General features: G+C 41.7%; 1 pseudogene; it reads left to right on the top strand.

Annotated features, from left to right (window-relative positions):
* The first annotated feature begins 368 nt into the window (after nucleotides 1-368).
* Nucleotides 369-486, top strand: LOC126177629 (5S ribosomal RNA; annotated as a pseudogene).
* The last annotated feature ends 19,820 nt before the right edge of the window (nucleotides 487-20,306 follow it).

Genomic DNA, 20,306 nt, shown 5'->3' with positions numbered 1-20,306 from the left:
TGAAAGTGACATTTCTCTGCAACCTACATTAGTGCCGCCGATTTTTCCGTCAAAGAGTAAGACATTTGGAAACTCGTTTACAACTGTACATTGGGAAAAATGACTCTTCTAAATGAATGAGATGAGGCATGCTCCATTACATTAAGAAAGTTGGAAATCTCCTGGAGATATTCTTGTAAGTTCCGATTTACTATGATTGTAATTAATGAATTCGTTATCTGTGTACCGTACGTTTGCGCAGGGGATGTTGCTGCCTTTCTCCCAGTCACTTTCAGTGGGCAAATCTATATTGCCGCAATAGCTAATGCACTGGGTTCGACAATGACTAATTTCTATATGAAAACATTCGAGTGGTCTGCTTTAAAAAAGACAACGGCCTTGCCGCAGCGGATACACCGGCTCCCGTCAGATCACCGAAGTTAAGCGCTGTCGGGCGTGGCTGGCACTTGGATGGGTTACCATCCTGGCCGCCATGAGCTGTTGACATTTTTCGGGGTGCACTCAGTCTCGTGATGCCATCTGAGGAGCTACTCGACTGACTAGTAGCGACTCCGGTCAAACAAAACCACCATAAAGACCGGGAGAGCTGTGTGCCGGCCACACGCCCCACCTATCCGCATCCCCAACCGAGGATGTCACGGCGGTCGGATGGTCCCGATGGGCCACTTATGGCCTGAAGACGGAGTGCTTGCTTTGCTTTGCTCTACAAAAAGCAAATTAGATACCAACACAATGGTATCGCTTTGTGGATGGTATGTTTGTTGTTTGGTACACACCAAAAAAGTTTTAGAATAAGCCCTTTTCCTTACATAAATAATATAAATCAAAAAATCGAGTTTACCATGTAAATGAGAAATGACAACGCGATATCTCCTTAGATTTTATGGTTATTCAACAGACCGAATGCAGGGTGCAACATAAAGCTTTTCCGAAAGTCATGCATACAGAAATATACTTGCATTAAAACTCCAGCTTCCCCAGAAAAGGAGGGACGTCAATAAAAGTCTTATCGACGGAGCCAAAATAATTTGAAGAAGTGCACACATGAACACATACACACCAAGGTAAAACACCTGAAGCAGGCGATGCAGAAAAATGGATTTTCAGAAGACACAGAGTTCTGAGTTCAGACAACGGTAGGTCGAAGGACACGCATGAAAAGCAACAATGGAAGAATACAATTTCTCTCCTTTTTCTTAAAGAAAGTAACTGATCAGGATTTACAGAAACATAATATCAGAAAGGGTTTTGAGACTAGCAAAGAAAATATCGTATCTCATCTCCTCACATCTACAAAGGATAAACGTCTTGCTCTGACGGCATGAGGGATGTATGAAATTTCACATGCGTACAGTAAGGTCTACACTGGAGCTGCAAAGAGAATCGTGAATGCACACCTGAAAGAACTCAAAAATCTTTGCCCGCTAGGACAAATTGAAAAATTACATATAGCAGGGCATGAACTACAGTCAGGATCCCATGAAGTGAAATTTTCCGAAACGAAATTTTTATCTACATTGACGAACTGTTACCCATGGCTATATATAGAAGCCTTCGGAATATATAAATAAGTCGACAATTTTAACAGAAAAGAAGAAGCCATGAAACTCAGTGACATATGGGCAATAGCTCTACAGAATCGAAAAATTTTATATGCGACAGATGAGATTGCGGTAGGTAAGTTTCATCTTTTAAGAGGGTTATCTGCGCTAATCACGAGTAAACTTCTACCACTGCCCTTTTCATGGTGTTTTTATGGAGCTCCAACGCCCGACCTGTCAATCGTCAAGACTCAATGGAGCCAGGAGCACCTATGAAAATATTCAATACAGCTCTGGATGAAACATCAGGAACAAAATCGTTTCATGCTCCATGACCTTATAACCACGAAGACTCACTGGCAACTGAATCTGAGACAAGCACAAAGGACGAAAAATTAATCACCGACAGGAGGCATCACACTGATGACTTGTTAACAGGCTTCTAGCTTTGATAATGGCCTTAATTCGGCGAGGCTAAACCCATCGAGTGATGCTTACATCACACAGAGCTATCACTTTGCAGGTATGTTCACTGATACAATTCACTCGCTGTTCCACATAATCTCAAAACATTTTTGTAGGATTAAGATCAGATGAGTCACTTAGAAGTAGATATCCTCGGAGTAATGAAGCAACTTAAATCAATTAATATAAGCAAGCCTTCGATCAGGACTGTACACCAATTACCGGTTGGTTCCTTTCAGAGTACGCTGATACAACAGCTCCATGCTTAAGTCATATATAACCGGTCGCTAGACGAAAGATCCGTACCCAAAGACTGGAAAGCTGCACAGATGACACGAATTTCAAGAAAGGTTGTAGGAGAAAAAGCAAAATTATAGGGCCATATCATTAACGTCAATATGCAGCAGGACTTTGGAACATACATTGTGTTCGAACATTATGAATTACCTCGAAGAGAACGGTGTATTGACACACAGTCAACACGGATTTAGAAAACATCGTTCTTCTGACACGCAACTAGCTCTTTACTCGCACGAAGTGTTGAGTGCTAGTGGCAAGGGATTTCCAATTGATTCCGTATGTCTAGATTTCCAGAAGGCTTTTGACACTGTACTACACAAGCGGCTTGTAGTGAAATTGCGTGCATATCGACTATCGTCTCAGTTATGTGACTGCATTCGTGATTTCATTTCAGAGAGCTCACAGTCCGTAGTAACTGAGTGAAACGCAAGTGATTTCTTGCGTTCCACAAGGTAGTGTTATAGGCCCGCTGCTGTTCGTTATCTATATAAACGAGTTAGGAGACAATCCGAGCAGCCGTCTTAGGTTCTTTGCAGATTCTGCCGTTTATCGTCTAATAAAGCCGTCAGAAGATCAAAACAAATTGCAAAACGATTTAGATAAGATATCTGTATGGTGCAAAAATTAGCAATTGACCCTAAATAATTAAAAGTATGAGGTCATCCACATGATTGCTAAAAGGAATCCGTTAAACTCCGATTACACGATAAATCAGTCAAATCTAAAGGCCGTAAATTCAACTAAATACCTAGGGATTACGATTACAAATAACTTAAATTGGAAAGAACACATAGAAAGAGTTGTGGGGAAGGCAACCAAATACTTTGTTTTATTGACAGGACACTTAGAAAACGTAACGGATCTACTAAAGAGACTGCTACATTAAGCTTGTCCGTCCTCTTTTGGAGTACTGTTGCGCGGTCTAGGATCCTTCCTTATTAGATAGGATTAACGGAGTATATCGAGAAAGTCCAAAGAAGTGCAGTACGTATTGTATTATCGCGAAATAGGGGAGAGAGTGTCATGGACGTGATACAAGATTTGGAGTGGACATAATTACAGCAAAAGCGTTTTTCGTTGCGGCTAATCTTCTCACGAAATTTCAATCACGAACTTCCTCCTCCGAATACGAAAATATTTTGTTGACGCCGACCTACATACGGAGAAATGATCATCATAATAAAGTAAGGCAAATCAGAGCTCGTACGCAAAGATATAGGCGTTCGTTTCTTCTGCGCGCTGTTCGAGATTATTATTGTGAAAGTGGTTCGCTGCACAATCTGCCAGACACTTGAGTGTGATTTGTAGAGTATCCATGTAGACGCATATGAATTTCCGGTTCAATCGAATTGTGGTTGACTACCTGAGATTTGGCCAAATAAGGAACGTATAGGTTTATACGACATTGCAATGCCTGTGTTACTCTGATTACGATACATAGTTCCTTTAGACATGCATGTACAAGGTGTACAACTTTGCTTCCGCCGTTTGCCGATAGGCGGCGACAATGGTAAGTAGCGGTCGAAAGAAACAGATCGCAGGCGTCATGCACTTAGCTTGGACCTCGGTCAACATAACCTCATTCAAACATTAGTCGATTGTGTCTGCATCATAAAGTTGTTCTTGATTTAAAATGTCAGTTTACGAGCCTAATTCTCGTCATTTGCGGGAGGTGTTACTGTTTTGTTTCAATATGAAGAAAAGAGCGACTGAGTCTCATAGAATGCTCTCAAATTCGTATGGTAAGGACGCTATTAGTAAAAGAACGTATCGTGAGTGGTTTCAACTCTTCAAGAACGGTGATTTTAAAGTCGTCGACCGGCATAGTGGTGGAAGAGAGAATGTTTTCGAAGATGCAGAATTGGAGACATTGCTGAGTGAAGAGTCGCGTCAAAGAAGAATTGGCACGATTAGTGGGAGTGACACAGCAAGCCTTTTCTAAACGCCTCAAGGCTATGGGGATGATTCAGAAAGAAGGAACTTGCGTCCCGTGTGAGCTGAAACCAAGAGAAGTTGAACGGCGTTTGTGTGTTTGTCAACAGTTGCTTCAGAGGCAAAAACGGAAGGGATTTCTGCATCACATTGTGACCGGGGACGAAAAATGGGTTCATTAAGAGAACCCTAAACCCAAAAAATCGTGGGGATAGCCCCGTCATGCTTCCACGTCGACGGCCAAACCGAATATTCACGGCTCCAAGATTATGCTTTCATTTGGTGGGACCAGCTCGGCGTTGTGTACTATGTGGTGTTAAAGCGAAGTGAAACAATCACAGGTTCTCGTTATAGGTGCGTTTGAGCAGAGCATTATAAGACAAACGGCTGCAATACAGCGAGAGGCAGTGATTTTGCAGCACGACAACGCTCGACCCCTCGTTGCAAAAGAGGTCAATACGTACTTGGAAACGTTAAAATGGGAAGTCGTACACCAGGCGCCGTATTCACCAGACATTGCTCCCTCTGACTATCACTTGTTTAGATCAATGGCGCATGGCCTGGCTGACCAATACTTCCGATCTCATGAAGTCACAAATTGGATCGATTCAAAGGATGAACAAAGTTTTTGACACGGTATTCGTACGCTGTCCGAAAGATGGGAGAAAGTAGTGGCCAGCGACGGAAAATGCTCTGAATGATACATGTGTATTTTTTTTTCTTTTTAACTGGACTTGTAGTCCGGGGTGATATGTTACCATACAGCATCACCGGTCTATTGCGGTCTAACTGTGTTGGTGAGCCAGTAAATTTCCACTGTGCAGTGACTGCGTCACTGCAATTCACTTTGGAGGTGTGGCGGTGGGACTTGTAGTCCCGTACCACCCTCTGACGGTGATAGTACTGCATGAGTCAGGCAGAATTTATTGCCTAACATGGGCGGGTGAAGGTGTGGCGGTGGGACATGTAATCCCGTACCGTGGTGACGCCGATACATGTGTATTTTTTTTTTTTTTTTTTTTTTAATGGACTTGTAGTCCGAGGTGATAGGTTACAATACAGCATCACCGGTCTGTTGCGGTCTAACTGTGTTGGTGGGCCAGTAAATTTCCACTGTGCAGTGACTTTGTCACTGCAATTCACTTTGGAGGTGTGGCGGTGGGACTTGTAGTCCCGTACCACCCTCTTACGGTGATAGTACTACATGAGTCAGGCAGAATTTATTGCCTAACATGGGCAGGTGCAGGTGTGGCGGTGGGACTTGTAGTCCCGTACCGTGGGTGACGACATGTGTAACCAACTTGTTTCATTAAAGCCTCAAAAGTTGGGGAAACAACTGCGGGAGCAAAGTTGTACACCTTGTATGTCCAAAGGAAAAAGGCACTGCGGCGACTATAGCCGTTATTAAATATTCATATATTAAATACATTCACAGTTGCGAATAAGGACAACCATCAGTTGTAGAAAGGAATGACGACAATGAAAATTTGTGCCGGAGCGGGTTCGAACTCGGATTGCCCGCTTATCGCAAGCGATCGCCTTATCATATTTTTTTTTTGTAGATAATGACAAGCAAATAAAAATCTCTGTTGCTCTAAAAAAGTGACGTTCTTCTTCAAAAAATAAAAAAAATATTTCTTGGAAACGTGAATAAGCATACTTTTTAAACATCATTTTTTTTTTTGGTCATGTATCATACCAACTTTTTTTGGTGTAAGTCACATAGAACGCCCTCCGGGCGAAAAATAATGATGTGTAATTAGCATTAATAACAAACAAAACATGAAGCGATTTAAAGAAAACACCCTCCTGGCAGAACAAACAAAATGGCATCCTCGCCCCGCCAACTTGTGGGTAGACGCACTCTACCATTTGGCTATGCGTACAAGAATCACGCCCAGACCCATATGTCGTCAACCATGCGTTTACGACCGGTACTCGTACAACCATTATGTATATTCCCATGCACATGAGACGTTTTACCTGAAAGTCGCTTGCCCTGCATCGGCAGAGAAATATGATAGTGCAGTGGCTGTGTTATTCTGATTACGACGTATGCGTGCATGTCCAAAGGAACTTTCCATCGTAATCGGAATAACACAGGCACTGCCATAGTTTATTTCTCTGCCTATACCGAGCAAGTGACCTTAAGTACAACGTCTTAAAAATGGTTCAGATGGCTCTGAGCACAATGGAACTTAACATCTGAGGTCATCAGTCCCCTAGAACTTAGAACTACTTAAATCTGACTAACCTAAGGACATCACACACATCCATGCCCGAGGCAGGATTCGAACCTGCGACCGGATCAGTCGTGCAGTTCTGGACTGAAGCGCCTAGAGCCGCTCGGCCACAGTGACCGACGCTACAACGTCTCACCTGTACGGGAATATACACAATGTATGTACGAGTGCAGGTCGTAGACGCATGGTTGACGGCATATGGCAGTTTGGGTCTGGCCGTGATTCGTGTACCGATAGCCAAACGGTAAGGCGACCGCTCGAGATAAATGGGAAATCTGGGCTCGTGTCCCGGTCCGGCACAAATTTTCATTGTCGTCATTCCATGCTACAGCTGATGGTTGTCCTTACTCCCAATTGAGAATACGTTTAGTGTATGGGTGCAGTTTTGTCGACATGGCTGTCTTAGTTTGGATGTGGAAAGGAAAGCAACGCATGGTCACCGATAAATTTCTTAAGGTATGCCCGAATGCCTCGCCTTCGCAGACGATCTAGTATTTTTCGTGGAAAATGTGGACATTACAACGAAACAAACAGACATCGTAACACAAACAGCAGGGGAGATAGAATTAGAATCTCTCTTGAAAAAAACAAGGTATATTAAATAGATTGAAAACGTAAGACGGGATATACACTATGCCTGAACGCAAATGCAGATATCTGTATTATCATATCACGCTAAATTTAGAGCCTTTAGTTTCACATTCAGACAATAATTTTTGTATACAGCAGGTATAACTGCCAGAAAGACACTCACAGAAACAGAAGAAAAAAGAGAGCAAATCTCTAAAAGAGACTTTGGGGCAAAAAAGTAGCAGCAGATCTGTTTACAGTTCATTTTAGATCAAACAAGGAATTACGACAAAATTTGAAAGTATTTTACCTAATCTGGCTTTCGACAGAGACATTAGAAGAATGAAACCAGAAAAGTTACTGAGACAGAGTAGAGAAAAATTTTGGGATTTTGTGGTAAGTTCCTATGGGACCAAACTGCTGAGGTCATCGGACCCTAGGCTCACACACTACTTAATCTAACTTAAACTAACTTACGATAAGGACAACACACACACCCATGGCCGAGGGAGGACTCGAACCTCCGACGGGGGCAGCCGCGCGAACCGTGGCGAGGTGGCCAAGTCCACGAGGCTACCCCACGCGGCATAGAAGAGAAATACACAGTGCCTACTGATAAAAGTATATCAACAAGGAGACGGAGTTTCATTGCAAGAACAGAAAAACTGATTTGCCTATCCGCCGAAAAAAAAAAAGGATTTTGTAAATAATGACCAGATAAACAAGGCATCGGACTCTTTACTAAGGGTTGCAGGCTTTGTCTTTACTTGTGCCAAAACTTCTAAAGCAGAAAATTTACTGCCTTTATAAAAAGCGCACCAGATAGAACATTAATGCAAAAGCCTACTATAATTTACTTTACTCTTTTAGCCTGAAAGATGGAGTACTGAAGGCACACCATTTACGATACTGATACTTCCACGGACTTTAGGTTAAAGTTGGATTATTTATGAATGATGTACGAAACACCTAAAAACAACACATTTATTTCATGGAAGTACCATATCACACCTTCAGCCAAAAATCGTGAAGTAAATCAGACATCATAATAGACCGTACAATATAGAAATGTCGAAAGAGGAAGACAGCACACACTATTCTGTTTTAATATTTCGTGCTACCAGCGAATGGGCAAAAGTGCTTGCACGGGGTCTTGCACATTTGGTCCATACAGCTTGTAACAATAATGTACCTATAATAATTTTTTTTCTTTATGCATTTAGATAAATGTTTCTTTCTGAATTTATGTGAAATAATGTAAATATTATTTTAAATTTTTTTTCTTTTCGTGTCATGTTAAAGAAACTGTACACAACTTTTGAAATGAATGTCATTACTTATGTTAGATTTTAAGCAATTTGATAACCAAAGGAAAATGTATTTAATGTAAAAACTATTGTAAAATGTGTAAATTGTAATTTAAACACTTGGTCCATACGTAGGTAATGCATTAGAATATGTGTAGTAGAAAACCTGTGGTGAATACCCTACCTGTAGGGGCGCGGGAAAAGGTGGATGCAGGCGAGCGCGGGAAAACGCACACTGGCGCGGTTCGGCACAACGGGCTCAGTCTTACAGTCGGAGTTGAGCATCGGTCAGAGGAACTTGTACTGTACCGAGGAGGCTGTCTAGGAAAAGTGGATTCCATTGAGCCTCGGATGGGCCGATTCCGACGACTACTTGGCATGGCTATATTCTCAGGCACAAAACTGGAAAGATTACGACGCCAAGAAGAATGAAAGTGCCGATACTGTGAGAGCCTTAGCCGTGCTTGTATGTGTGCTGTGCTGCCCGCTATCTCGCTGCCCGCCATCCGCCGCACCGACGTGCACAGGTCAAACATTTACTTCATCTTTAGAAGTGTATCTGTGTGGACCAGTGTCGAAACTGTTTTAACTGTTGAATAATAACGTGACCTTTATCAGAATTGCCTTAGCCGTTACTTATCCTTATCATTGACCTAGACAGGGTCCTTACCACATATTGTGTAACCCGAGTATCCTGAATTGAAAGTTTACAGTTAGTACTAAACTATCTGCAGACCAATTTATGCTATAAAGACGTTCAAGGTTAGGAGTGCAAATGTAAATGTTAGTAAAGAACAACAGTGTGATTAAATTGAAAGATAAAATTTGAATTGAGCTAGCAATGTTGTTTAATTAATTTGAGACTGAAAGAATGATAACTAATCGATTCCGTAAAAATAAGACAAAAGATTAATTCTTCACAGATTGATAACTTTGAGTGTTAATTTACCTTCAGAACTTGCTAGTTTCATGATAACTACCATAACAGTTTCAGGGCCCCCCCCCTTTTTCTTGCCTATTCTTGCACATTTTGAAGCGTACTGATCAGAATTGAACAGTAAAATTAATTGCTATATTAAACCTAAGTGTATTAGTGTTTTTTCCAATTTTAATAGTGACATTGTATGTGTGTGTTCAAAATTGCTGATTCTAGGGTAATCTATGCCCGATTTCAGTCTGATCAACATACGAAGTGCAGCTTGTAGTAATCATTGCTGTGTGGTGTTGTGTAATTTTAGCTCGTACGAATTAATACAAAAGAAGAAAACCTTAGTTCAGTAGATTCTTTCTGGTTCTAAATTTTGCTATAAAACGCAACATTACTACGTGTCATTATGCTTGTACATGTTACCACTTGTACAGGGAAAAACTCACTCAATGCCTAATTAGGCTGGCGACCGTATTATTAATCATTGGTAGTATCTACTGTGTGTACTTCTTGTCCATGCGAACGCGTAATTATACTTTACATTTGCTTGACGCATCACTGTAGTTACTGACTGAATATAAGTCCGAATTGCTTCCATTAGGTACACGCGGTCAACTTATGTACTAAATCCTTGTTTACAAGGTGAAGCCCGTGAACTTATTACAGTACAGGCTTTATTGAGCTAACGCACGTCCGGCAGGGCGGTAGTGTTACAAGCTTCCGTGACGTAGCAGCTGCCAGCACAATACAGCGGGTGGCGCGCACGGTTCTCGATAATCACTTACCTCTCAATTATTCATATAAGTTGTTCAAGGTGAACTGATGCGCAAACAACCCACCACTGAACAAATACTTGGCAAGAGGAACTGTTATGCAAGCTGCACCGTAAAAGCAATTATATCTGAACGCTGATTTTGCGTTAGTCAGAAGCAAAACAGGTCATCCTGATTAACTAGTATCGCGCTCTTGGGTACAAGCGTGGCAGAAGCAGAAATTAGCATTTATTTTTAGGATGGTGTGGCAGAAATTGGTTAGCAAGTAAAATGTTGGAGAGTGTAGTAACCTTTTTTGCACTGCAATCTACCAATCCATATTTTTTGTTTCGTGAGTAAAAGACTCAAAACGAAAAGCTGACGTACAAGAATCTGAGGAAGTCCATATGTTATGCTAACTACTCAGAGGAGTGACTTGTTACAGTAACACAAGGAAAACAAAGCATTAAAAATGTTGTGCACCACGAACACAAGCCGGTGAGTTGGAATTTAAAGTATTCCAGTCTGTCAACCCTGGACTCACAGATGTTTCCTTCCATGTAGATTTTCAGACAGAGTAAGCACCACGAAGTTGATCAGTAGACCCCTTAATCTTCATTGGAAAGGTAAGCAAAGTATCTTCTGTGGTGATCAGGTACGAGGAAAAGTATTCGATCTAGGTTACTCGTAGCTGGCTCAACACACAAGTAGTCCATCAAAGAAAGAAAGTATCCCAAAATTACACCCTTCAACTGGCAATCTATATCAAAGTAACAAGCTAAATCCCTTCTGTAGCATTACGAGAGAGGAGCACCATGCGAAAGCATTTATTACAACTGTAATGCGATTACTGACTCAATCCACATGGTTCAACCGGAAATTAATCAACTGATTTAGCAAAGTGTAAGAGAAATACAAACAACACACATTCGGCATTGTATGAAAGAGATGAATTATCTCGAGTAAGCTTTGAGACAACATCTTGATGTAGCCACAAAAGACTCACCAATTTCTGCCGAATTCTGAGACAAAGCATACACTGATGAGCCAAACTATTATGACAACCTGCTAATAGCTTATTTGACTGCCTATGGAACGAAATACATCACTGATTCTGCGTATCAGGGGTCCGACAATTTGTTGCTAGGTTTGTGGAGGTATGTGGCATTATATACGTAAGCACAGATAATGTAATTTGCGTAAATAACGGGCCGATGATTTTCGTGCGCGATGCTGGCGCCCGATAGCGACCCAGATGGGTCCCATAGTTTTTTTTTTTTTTTTTTTTTTTGAGTCGGCAGTCTTATGACTGGTTTGAATCGGCAAGCCCCAAATTCCGTCCACATTAAACGGTGAGTTGTACCTTATGCACGGTTTAAGTGAAACAATCACAGGTTCTCGTTATAGGTGCGTTTGAGCAGAGCATTATAAGACAAACGGCTGCAATACAGCGAGAGGCAGTGATTTTGCAGCACGACAACGCTCGACCCCTCGTTGCAAAAGAGGTCAATACGTACTTGGAAACGTTAAAATGGGAAGTCGTACACCAGGCGCCGTATTCACCAGACATTGCTCCCTCTGACTATCACTTGTTTAGATCAATGGCGCATGGCCTGGCTGACCAATACTTCCGATCTCATGAAGTCACAAATTGGATCGATTCAAAGGATGAACAAAGTTTTTGACACGGTATTCGTACGCTGTCCGAAAGATGGGAGAAAGTAGTGGCCAGCGACGGAAAATGCTCTGAATGATACATGTGTATTTTTTTTTCTTTTTAACTGGACTTGTAGTCCGGGGTGATATGTTACCATACAGCATCACCGGTCTATTGCGGTCTAACTGTGTTGGTGAGCCAGTAAATTTCCACTGTGCAGTGACTGCGTCACTGCAATTCACTTTGGAGGTGTGGCGGTGGGACTTGTAGTCCCGTACCACCCTCTGACGGTGATAGTACTGCATGAGTCAGGCAGAATTTATTGCCTAACATGGGCGGGTGAAGGTGTGGCGGTGGGACATGTAATCCCGTACCGTGGTGACGCCGATACATGTGTATTTTTTTTTTTTTTTTTTTTTTAATGGACTTGTAGTCCGAGGTGATAGGTTACAATACAGCATCACCGGTCTGTTGCGGTCTAACTGTGTTGGTGGGCCAGTAAATTTCCACTGTGCAGTGACTTTGTCACTGCAATTCACTTTGGAGGTGTGGCGGTGGGACTTGTAGTCCCGTACCACCCTCTTACGGTGATAGTACTACATGAGTCAGGCAGAATTTATTGCCTAACATGGGCAGGTGCAGGTGTGGCGGTGGGACTTGTAGTCCCGTACCGTGGGTGACGACATGTGTAACCAACTTGTTTCATTAAAGCCTCAAAAGTTGGGGAAACAACTGCGGGAGCAAAGTTGTACACCTTGTATGTCCAAAGGAAAAAGGCACTGCGGCGACTATAGCCGTTATTAAATATTCATATATTAAATACATTCACAGTTGCGAATAAGGACAACCATCAGTTGTAGAAAGGAATGACGACAATGAAAATTTGTGCCGGAGCGGGTTCGAACTCGGATTGCCCGCTTATCGCAAGCGATCGCCTTATCATATTTTTTTTTGTAGATAATGACAAGCAAATAAAAATCTCTGTTGCTCTAAAAAAGTGACGTTCTTCTTCAAAAAATAAAAAAAATATTTCTTGGAAACGTGAATAAGCATACTTTTTAAACATCATTTTTTTTTTTGGTCATGTATCATACCAACTTTTTTTGGTGTAAGTCACATAGAACGCCCTCCGGGCGAAAAATAATGATGTGTAATTAGCATTAATAACAAACAAAACATGAAGCGATTTAAAGAAAACACCCTCCTGGCAGAACAAACAAAATGGCATCCTCGCCCCGCCAACTTGTGGGTAGACGCACTCTACCATTTGGCTATGCGTACAAGAATCACGCCCAGACCCATATGTCGTCAACCATGCGTTTACGACCGGTACTCGTACAACCATTATGTATATTCCCATGCACATGAGACGTTTTACCTGAAAGTCGCTTGCCCTGCATCGGCAGAGAAATATGATAGTGCAGTGGCTGTGTTATTCTGATTACGACGTATGCGTGCATGTCCAAAGGAACTTTCCATCGTAATCGGAATAACACAGGCACTGCCATAGTTTATTTCTCTGCCTATACCGAGCAAGTGACCTTAAGTACAACGTCTTAAAAATGGTTCAGATGGCTCTGAGCACAATGGAACTTAACATCTGAGGTCATCAGTCCCCTAGAACTTAGAACTACTTAAATCTGACTAACCTAAGGACATCACACACATCCATGCCCGAGGCAGGATTCGAACCTGCGACCGGATCAGTCGTGCAGTTCTGGACTGAAGCGCCTAGAGCCGCTCGGCCACAGTGACCGACGCTACAACGTCTCACCTGTACGGGAATATACACAATGTATGTACGAGTGCAGGTCGTAGACGCATGGTTGACGGCATATGGCAGTTTGGGTCTGGCCGTGATTCGTGTACCGATAGCCAAACGGTAAGGCGACCGCTCGAGATAAATGGGAAATCTGGGCTCGTGTCCCGGTCCGGCACAAATTTTCATTGTCGTCATTCCATGCTACAGCTGATGGTTGTCCTTACTCCCAATTGAGAATACGTTTAGTGTATGGGTGCAGTTTTGTCGACATGGCTGTCTTAGTTTGGATGTGGAAAGGAAAGCAACGCATGGTCACCGATAAATTTCTTAAGGTATGCCCGAATGCCTCGCCTTCGCAGACGATCTAGTATTTTTCGTGGAAAATGTGGACATTACAACGAAACAAACAGACATCGTAACACAAACAGCAGGGGAGATAGAATTAGAATCTCTCTTGAAAAAAACAAGGTATATTAAATAGATTGAAAACGTAAGACGGGATATACACTATGCCTGAACGCAAATGCAGATATCTGTATTATCATATCACGCTAAATTTAGAGCCTTTAGTTTCACATTCAGACAATAATTTTTGTATACAGCAGGTATAACTGCCAGAAAGACACTCACAGAAACAGAAGAAAAAAGAGAGCAAATCTCTAAAAGAGACTTTGGGGCAAAAAAGTAGCAGCAGATCTGTTTACAGTTCATTTTAGATCAAACAAGGAATTACGACAAAATTTGAAAGTATTTTACCTAATCTGGCTTTCGACAGAGACATTAGAAGAATGAAACCAGAAAAGTTACTGAGACAGAGTAGAGAAAAATTTTGGGATTTTGTGGTAAGTTCCTATGGGACCAAACTGCTGAGGTCATCGGACCCTAGGCTCACACACTACTTAATCTAACTTAAACTAACTTACGATAAGGACAACACACACACCCATGGCCGAGGGAGGACTCGAACCTCCGACGGGGGCAGCCGCGCGAACCGTGGCGAGGTGGCCAAGTCCACGAGGCTACCCCACGCGGCATAGAAGAGAAATACACAGTGCCTACTGATAAAAGTATATCAACAAGGAGACGGAGTTTCATTGCAAGAACAGAAAAACTGATTTGCCTATCCGCCGAAAAAAAAAAAGGATTTTGTAAATAATGACCAGATAAACAAGGCATCGGACTCTTTACTAAGGGTTGCAGGCTTTGTCTTTACTTGTGCCAAAACTTCTAAAGCAGAAAATTTACTGCCTTTATAAAAAGCGCACCAGATAGAACATTAATGCAAAAGCCTACTATAATTTACTTTACTCTTTTAGCCTGAAAGATGGAGTACTGAAGGCACACCATTTACGATACTGATACTTCCACGGACTTTAGGTTAAAGTTGGATTATTTATGAATGATGTACGAAACACCTAAAAACAACACATTTATTTCATGGAAGTACCATATCACACCTTCAGCCAAAAATCGTGAAGTAAATCAGACATCATAATAGACCGTACAATATAGAAATGTCGAAAGAGGAAGACAGCACACACTATTCTGTTTTAATATTTCGTGCTACCAGCGAATGGGCAAAAGTGCTTGCACGGGGTCTTGCACATTTGGTCCATACAGCTTGTAACAATAATGTACCTATAATAATTTTTTTTCTTTATGCATTTAGATAAATGTTTCTTTCTGAATTTATGTGAAATAATGTAAATATTATTTTAAATTTTTTTTCTTTTCGTGTCATGTTAAAGAAACTGTACACAACTTTTGAAATGAATGTCATTACTTATGTTAGATTTTAAGCAATTTGATAACCAAAGGAAAATGTATTTAATGTAAAAACTATTGTAAAATGTGTAAATTGTAATTTAAACACTTGGTCCATACGTAGGTAATGCATTAGAATATGTGTAGTAGAAAACCTGTGGTGAATACCCTACCTGTAGGGGCGCGGGAAAAGGTGGATGCAGGCGAGCGCGGGAAAACGCACACTGGCGCGGTTCGGCACAACGGGCTCAGTCTTACAGTCGGAGTTGAGCATCGGTCAGAGGAACTTGTACTGTACCGAGGAGGCTGTCTAGGAAAAGTGGATTCCATTGAGCCTCGGATGGGCCGATTCCGACGACTACTTGGCATGGCTATATTCTCAGGCACAAAACTGGAAAGATTACGACGCCAAGAAGAATGAAAGTGCCGATACTGTGAGAGCCTTAGCCGTGCTTGTATGTGTGCTGTGCTGCCCGCTATCTCGCTGCCCGCCATCCGCCGCACCGACGTGCACAGGTCAAACATTTACTTCATCTTTAGAAGTGTATCTGTGTGGACCAGTGTCGAAACTGTTTTAACTGTTGAATAATAACGTGACCTTTATCAGAATTGCCTTAGCCGTTACTTATCCTTATCATTGACCTAGACAGGGTCCTTACCACATATTGTGTAACCCGAGTATCCTGAATTGAAAGTTTACAGTTAGTACTAAACTATCTGCAGACCAATTTATGCTATAAAGACGTTCAAGGTTAGGAGTGCAAATGTAAATGTTAGTAAAGAACAACAGTGTGATTAAATTGAAAGATAAAATTTGAATTGAGCTAGCAATGTTGTTTAATTAATTTGAGACTGAAAGAATGATAACTAATCGATTCCGTAAAAATAAGACAAAAGATTAATTCTTCACAGATTGATAACTTTGAGTGTTAATTTACCTTCAGAACTTGCTAGTTTCATGATAACTACCATAACAGTTTCAGGGCCCCCCCCCTTTTTCTTGCCTATTCTTGCACATTTTGAAGCGTACTGATCAGAATTGAACAGTAAAATTAATTTCTATATTAAACCTAAGTGTATTAGTGTTTTTTCCAATTTTAATCGTGACATTGTATGTGTGTGTTCAAAATTGCTGATTCTAGGGTAATCTATGCCCGATTTCAGTCTGATCAATATACGAAGTGCAGCTTGTAGTAATCATTGCTGTGTGGTGTTGTGTAATTTTAGCTCGTACGAATTAATACAAAAGAAGAAAACCTTAGTTCAGTAGATTCTTTCTGGTTCTAAATTTTGCTATAAAACGCAACATTACTACGTGTCATTATGCTTGTACATGTTACCACTTGTACAGGGAAAAACTCACTCAATGCCTAATTAGGCTGGCGACCGTATTATTAATCATTGGTAGTATCTACTGTGTGTACTTCTTGTCCATGCGAACGCGTAATTATACTTTACATTTGCTTGACGCATCACTGTAGTTACTGACTGAATATAAGTCCGAATTGCTTCCATTAGGTACACGCGGTCAACTTATGTACTAAATCCTTGTTTACAAGGTGAAGCCCGTGAACTTATTACAGTACAGGCTTTATTGAGCTAACGCACGTCCGGCAGGGCGGTAGTGTTACACTTGGCTTCCCGGTGACAGGACATCCAGTTGTTGTCGGTTATAAACTAAAGACCGAACAGTGGATGTTCAGTGGCACGAATAGCAATAAAGTTCAGTAAATTAAACTGCAGTGTGAGTCAAGTAAAATAGTGTGGTGTGATTGGCATTTAATATGGAGAGGAACGTGGACAGGATAGATGTGCCGAGCGAAATGGAGAATGCGGCTAGCAGTAGCAGGAGTCTACGCGGCCAGATAACAGATGGCGTTAGCGAAAGACAATTGGCGTACATACGATACCATGAACACGTCAACGAACAGATTGAAATGTCGCGATCGCCTCGAACACAGCAAGGGACAAAACAGGAAGTAGAGGGTGATTTTGTAGATGATAGTGGGTACGTGAACGAATCCACTGACATATTTGATTCACCACAAATAAAGAAAGAACCGAAAGAAACTTATGAAGTAGGACCGGAACACACGGATTCCGTAGAACAAAACAGTGTAAAAATTTTAAGCATGAATGACTTATTTGAACAATTAACCAAACAAATTGTAGGACAGAATGAGCAACTTCAAAAACAAGTCGGTAATCAGGTTAATCAGCTTAAAACACACGTTGACGAGCAGCTCAAAACCCAAAGTGATCAGATTAAAGCACAGGTTGAAGGACAGGGAATTAAAATTAGTAAACAAATAGAACAAGTAGAACAAAAAATGGGTAATTTAAGTTCTGTGGTAAATACTCTGAAATTTGAAATTGATACTATTAACAAAAATATGGATACTATGCAGGAGGAAATTGGTAACATTGATAGTAGATTCGATGTTGAAATTCTCAACATCCAAGAGAAAGTAGAACCTCTGGTTGTAACTAAGGTAGACGAAAAAGTTTTCGGTCTTAAAACTGAGATCGTAAACGAATGTCAATACGGAATATCTCAGTTGAAAAAGGTAGTTGTAGACACTGAAAAAGAATTAGGTGAAAAAGTAACCGGATGTGTTCAAAATTGTACGAAAATTCAAGGCAAAATTTTCGATCTAGAGAGCAAAATTAAAGATAGGCCTGGTGTGGTCTGTAATGGCGCACCAATTACGAAGCTGTTAGAAGGCGAGGAACGCTTTGATCCAGCCAAGAAACATAACGGGTGGCATCCGTTAGATTTTATCAAAAATTGCGAGAGAGTATTTCCTGAGCACTTGTCTGATCAGGAAAAGATAAATGTAGTAATTAGCGCCTTAGCAGGTGACGCTAAGCGCTGGGGAATAAATTTAGATACCGAACGAATGACGTTCGAAGAATTCAGGCAAAGATTTACAGAAGAATATTGGTCTGAACAAAAGCAGGACCATTTATGGCGCGAGTTTATCATGGCCAAACTGCATGATAACAGGGGCAGGAATTCTTTGAAAGATTTCTGTGAATATTGGTACCGAAAATTGACACATTTAAAAGGCCGAAGATCAGATTCAGAAATTATCTGGGAACTGTATAAAAAGCTCCCAGAAGATTCCAAGAGGTATGTAGGAAGCAACCATCGTAGCTTCCAAGCCTTTCTGGAAAGGGTCGAAGACGAAGACCATTGGCGCGCAAGTCGTGCCAATTATCAAAATTTTGGTAACCATAATAACCGACACAATGACGAAAGAAATGACGGCGATGGATTTCGCGTCAATATGATACAGAGAGGAAGAGGCAGAGGAAGAGGCAGAGGAAATTATCAAGGTCGCGGTAGAGGGTATGCCGCGCAAAATAATAACGACGCGGGAAACTAATTTCCGCGAACGTTGCGGGCCAAACGGAAGCGGACAATACATACCGGCCCCGAATTAAGAAAAGATACCGGTCCGACCGTAATGTAATGAGACAGGCTAGAGACAGGCGCGAAGCGACGCAATGTGTAGTGGCGAGACAAGCGTCAGGTGCGAGCCAGCATGAGTCATATAGGCCGCACAGAATACTCCAGATTAACGGGCGAGTGGAGCATCAGAGGGCAACGGCCCAGCCTAGCGGAACATCTGTTCAGAGAGAAGCCGCTAGCAATACGGCAGCAGTAGGTACGAACGTAGCTGTAAGAGATAATGAAAATTTTACGAGTGATAATTCCGTGGCAAAGGAAACAATAGATGAGACTGTGAGTACACAGAGAGGTGCGGTTAGCAGTGTTTGCAATGAGGAAAAGGGCGATAATGAATTAGCAGAAGTAACTGATTGGCGTGTGCAGATCGACGACCTGTACAAGGGCCTAAAGATGATAGAGTGGGAGGATGTTAAGAAGGAATATGAGGCGAAGAAATTAGTTAATAGAAAGGGAAATGATAGGGGCGTCAATATAGTGAAGTGGCCCAAATTTGAAGAAGGGAGAATAAATAGCGCCGCGAAAAGTACGCGTGCTGCCGATAAGGGGAAGGTTAATGATAGGAAGGATTTGGAGGATGAAATCCTCAGCATTGACGAAGAAATAACTTCTGCTAACAATCCGCCAATAGTGCAAGCTGCTACCGAGAGGCACCGTGGAGAAGGGGCAGATGATTACATGAAAGTAATTAAAGTCCACGAGGATTACACCGAATATGAAGTCACAGTAGAGGTAAATAAAGCTGATGAAGAGGCCGTTTCACCAAAAGAGGAGATTGAATTAAAATCTAAGTCTGATGACAATACCGAGGAAGAACTTAGTGCCTGTCTCAAAAAAAGGTTCAAATGGCTCTGAGCACTATGGGACTTAACAGCTATGGTCATCAGTCCCCTAGAACTTAGAACTACTTAAACCTAACTAACCTAAGGACAGCACAACACCCAGCCATCACGAGGCAGAGAAAATCCCTGACCCCGCCGGGAATCGAACCCGGGAACCCGGGCGTGGGAAGCGAGAACACTACCGCACGACCACGAGATGCGGGCTGCCTGTCTCAGAAAAGCCTTTATGTTAGAACCTGATAGCGATCCGGAATGGTCGGATTCCAACGATAGTTCAGATGATGAAATATACGTAAATACAGACAAAATTGAATATACTAGCTTTCCCTGTTGTGCAAAAGTAGCGTACTTAAATGAATCTGATGTGGAGGAAGAAAGTAGTGATGACTCTAGTGAAGATGAATTTTTCGGGGTAAGAGAAAGTGAATACACTTTTACCGAAAGAGGGTATGAAAAAATCAGCGAAATCAAAGGGGATGTAGTTAAGTACGATATTGTACCTAACAATGACGAAGTGTCAAAACAGAATCCAGATGTTGTGACTGAACAAAGAAAGAAAGAACCACCGGACGACTCAGAGTTTATTTCGCAAAGGGTTCAGGTAATTAATGACTTTGATCTCCCGGAACCAAAGAAACCGCCTGATATATGTGAAGTGAATGTTAAAAGCATATCTTGGGACGATGTAATCGTCGACCCGGATTTGCTCAAGGAAGACCACGATAATGGAAAACATTCGACGGTTAAACAAACAATAATACCAGTTGAAGT

The sequence above is a fragment of the Schistocerca cancellata genome, chromosome 3 (genome assembly GCF_023864275.1).
Source record: "Schistocerca cancellata isolate TAMUIC-IGC-003103 chromosome 3, iqSchCanc2.1, whole genome shotgun sequence".
NCBI classification, from domain to species: Eukaryota; Metazoa; Arthropoda; class Insecta; order Orthoptera; family Acrididae; genus Schistocerca; species Schistocerca cancellata.
Note: the sequence above shows the minus strand (reverse complement) of the source record. Positions and strands in the feature narration are given on the sequence as shown.